The sequence below is a fragment of the Tasmannia lanceolata genome, unplaced genomic scaffold, assembly GCF_043159265.1.
Source record: "Tasmannia lanceolata isolate RefF3 unplaced genomic scaffold, GAP_Taslan_0.1 ptg000160l, whole genome shotgun sequence".
NCBI lineage: Eukaryota > Viridiplantae > Streptophyta > Magnoliopsida > Canellales > Winteraceae > Tasmannia > Tasmannia lanceolata.
In genome coordinates this window covers 7,501-11,588 of record NW_027518836.1, presented here as the reverse complement: position 1 = coordinate 11,588, position 4,088 = coordinate 7,501, and positions in this window count along the sequence as shown.

Genomic DNA, 4,088 nt, shown 5'->3' with positions numbered 1-4,088 from the left:
CAAGCAAGAAAGAAAGTAAGTAAGTAAGTAAGTATTACATATAGGGGCGGGACATGCGGGGAGTTCTGCGAAACGTGCACTACGGGGCACACGCGTACCTACCGGGGCATACCGACCCCTATTGGGGCACACGTGTGCATATCGGGGCATACCGGGCCTATCAAGGCACACGCGTACATACCGGGGCATACCGAGCCCTACTGGGGCACACGTGCGCATATCGGGGCGTACCAAGCCTATCGGGGCATTCGCATGTATCCCAAGGCATACCGAGTCTATCCGGGCATACGCGTTCATACCGGGGCGTAACGGGCCTATCGGGGCATACTTGGGCATATCCGGGCAAAAAATGCCCAAAACTTGCGCAACCTTGGCAACCGTGGTCCATTCCTCACTATATGCCATGGCCTTGTGCCCATGGTCTTCACAAGACAGCATCCAAGGCGCCTGAAAGGCCAAGGGAGCCCAACCCAGCAATGCCCAGCCAAGGCCAGGCATTCCAGTGCCTGCCCGGGCAAAAACGCCCAAAGCATGCCCCATTCCTTAGCCTATCCAGGCAAAAACGCCCAAAACCAGCCCATTCCAGTGCCTATCCGGGCAAAAACGCCGAAAGCATGCCCATTCCTTAGCCTGTCCAGGCAAAAACGCCCAAAACCAGCACATTCCAGTGCCTATCCGGGCAAAAACGCCCTAAACCTGCGCATTCCAGCGCCCCGCAGCATGCCACCCTCCTATAGGGTTTGCGCAACCAACCCGCCTAACCACCAGTGGCAACCAAAGGTGCTGTTAGCGACGACTTCTGAAGACGCAACGAGACGCGACGGGTTTGCGCCCAGACGCGACGAGACGATGCGGGATCTGCGCCCAACCATGCCTACACCCGCCGACTTGTTGCGGGAGCTGCTTGCCCAAGCATGCCTAGCGTGCAAGGCCTGCGTGCCCAAGGTCTGTGTGCAAGGCTAGTGCCCAAGGCTAGTGCGCAAGGCTAGTGCCCAAGGCTAGTGAGCAAGGCCTGGGTGCAAGGCTAGTGTGCAAGGCTTGTATGCAAGGCTAGTGTGCAAGGCTGCTGTGCAAGGCTTGTGGGCAAGGCTGGTGCGCAAGGCTAGTGCCCAAGGGTTGTGTGCAAGGCTAGTGCCCAAGGCTAGTGCGCAAGGCTCGTGCCCAAGGCTAGTTCGCAAGGCTTGTGTGCAAGGCTAGTGCGATGGGCCAGTGCCCAAGGCTTGTGAGCAAGGCTTGTATGCATGGCTTGTGCGCAAGGCTTGTGTCCAAGGCTTTTGTGCAAGGCTCGTGCGCAAGGCTAGTGTGCAAGGCTTGTGCGCATTGGCAGGTAGCCCACCACCATGCACGATCCAAATGCCACTCACGCGACAACACGGTGCCAAGCCGGGCATGGTGTGCACTCAAAACCAATCAACGGACAGAGGTCATGCGTCATGGGGGGGATCTAGCAAGGCCATGGGGAAGGTCATGGAGGACCTTGGAAGCAAGCGCAAGACGAGAGCGAATCGAACAAGGGGCCAGGACGGGGCCTTGTGCCCATGGTCTTCGCAAGACTGCGTCCAAGGCGCCCGAAAGCCCAAGGGAACCCAAACCCGGCCGACACTTGCAATCGCACATGCTCTCTGCAACACACCATCAATGCCGCCCAACGGGGCCAGCACGAGCAGTCATCCGCGGTCCCCTGGCCCTGCGCACGTTTGTCTTTGAAACCGAGCATCAATGCCACAGAAAGTGCCGGGGCGCCAGCTGGAGCCATCATCCGCGTTGCCATGGCTCGCTTGGCCTTGGCTTGCCAGGCCCCGACAGGAGCAATCGCGCATTTTCTTTGCAACCGACCATCAATGCCGCCCAACGGGGCCAGCACGAGCAGTCATCCGCGGTCCCCTGGCCCTGCGCACGTTTGTCTTTGAAACCGAGCATCAATGCCACAGAAAGTGCCGGGGCGCCAGCTGGAGCCATCATCCGCGTTGCCATGGCTCGCTTGGCCTTGGCTTGCCAGTCCCCGACACGAGCAATCGCGCATTTTCTTTGCAACCGACCATCAATGCCGCCCAACGAGGCCAGCACGAGCAGTCATCCGCGGTCCCCTGGCCCTGCGCACGTTTGTCTTTGAAACCGAGCATCAATGCCACAGAAAGTGCCGGGGCGCCAGCTGGAGCCATCATCCGACGTGCCATGGCTTTGGTCCCATGGTCTTCGCAACCGAGCATTCGTGACACCCGACGGGGCCAGGACACCAACCCTTCCGACAGGAGCATTCGCGCATGTTCTTTGGCCACACAAAGGCGCCAGCACGAGCAAAATCATCCGCGGTGCGGTGGCCTTGCACGGCCTTTTGTCTTTGGAACCAACCATCAGTGCCACGGGAAGTGCCGGAGTCCCGGCATCCGCGGTGCCAAGTCATTGCGCCCTTGGTCTCTGCAGCGGGGCATGCCGGGCACTCCCAACCATTGCAAGCAAGCAAGAAAGAAAGTAAGTAAGTAAGTAAGTATTACATATAGGGGCGGGACATGCGGGGAGATCAGCGAAACGTGCATTACGGGGCACACGCGTACCTACCGGGGCATACCGACCCCTATTGGGGCACACGTGTGCATATCGGGGCATACCGGGCCTATCGGGGCACACGCGTACATACCGGGGCATACCGAGCCCTACTGGGGCACACGTGCGCATATCGGGGCGTACCAAGCCTATCGGGGCATACGCATGTATCCCAAGGCATACCGAGTCTATCCGGGCATACGCGTTCATACCGGGGCGTAACGGGCCTATCGGGGCATACTTGGGCATATCCGGGCAAAAAATGCCCAAAACTTGCGCAACCTTGGCAACCGTGGTCCATTCCTCTCTATATGCCTAGCCTTGGCAACCGTGGTCCATTCCTCACTATATGCCATGGCCTTGTGCCCATGGTCTTCCCAAGACAGCGTCCAAGGCGCCCGGAAGGCCAAGGGAGCCCAACCCAGCGATGCCCTGCTATGGCAAGCCAAGGCCAAGCATTCCGGTGCCTATCCGGGCAAAAATGCGATTCCTCTCTATATGCCTAGCCTTGGCAACCGTGGTCCATTCCTCACCATATGCCATGGCCTTGTGCCCATGGTCTTCCCAAGACAGCGTCCAAGGCGCCCGGAAGGCCAAGGGAGCCCAACCCAGCAATGCCCTGCTTTGGCAAGCCAAGGCCAAGCATTCCGGTGCCTAACCTTGGCAACCGTGGTCCTTTCCTCACCATATGCCATGGCCTTGTGCCCATGGTCTTCGCAAGACATCGTCAGAGGCGCCCGGAAGGCCAAGGGAGCCCAACCCAGCAATGCCCTGCTTTGGCAAGCCAAGGCCAAGCATTCCGGTGCCTAACCTTGGCAACCGTGGTCCTTTCCTCACCATATGCCATGGCCTTGTGCCCATGGTCTTCGCAAGACATCGTCCAAGGCGCCCAAAAGGCCAAGGGAGCCCAACCCAGCAATGCCCTGCTAGGGCAAGCCAAGGCCAAGCATTCCGGTGCCTAACCTTGGCAACCGTGGTCCTTTCCTCACCATATGCCATGGCCTTGTGCCCATGGTCTTCGCAAGACATCGTCCAAGGCGCCCAAAAGGCCAAGGGAGCCCAACCCAGCAATGCCCTGCTAGGACAAGCCAAGGCCAAGCATTCCGGTGCCTATCCGGGCAAAAACGCCCAAAGCATGCCCATTCCTTAGCCTATCCAGGCAAAAACGCCCAAAATCTGCACATTCTAGTGCCTATCCGGGCAAAAACGCCCACCAGCATGCCACCCTCCTATAGGGTTTGCGCAACCAACCAGCCTAACCACCAGTGGCAACCAAAGGTGCTGTTAGCGACGACTTCTGAAGACGCGACGAGACGATGCGGGATCTGCGCCCAGACGCGACGAGACGATGCGGGATCTGAGCCCAAGAATGCCTAGACCCGTCCACTTGATGCTGGATCTGCCCCCCAAGCATGCCTAGTGTGCAAGGACTGTGTGCAAGGCTAGTGTCCAAGGCTAGTGCCCAAGGCTTGTGTGCAGGGCTAGTGCCCAAGGCTTGTACGCATGGCTTGTGTGCAAGGCTAGTGTCCAAGGCTTGTGTGCAA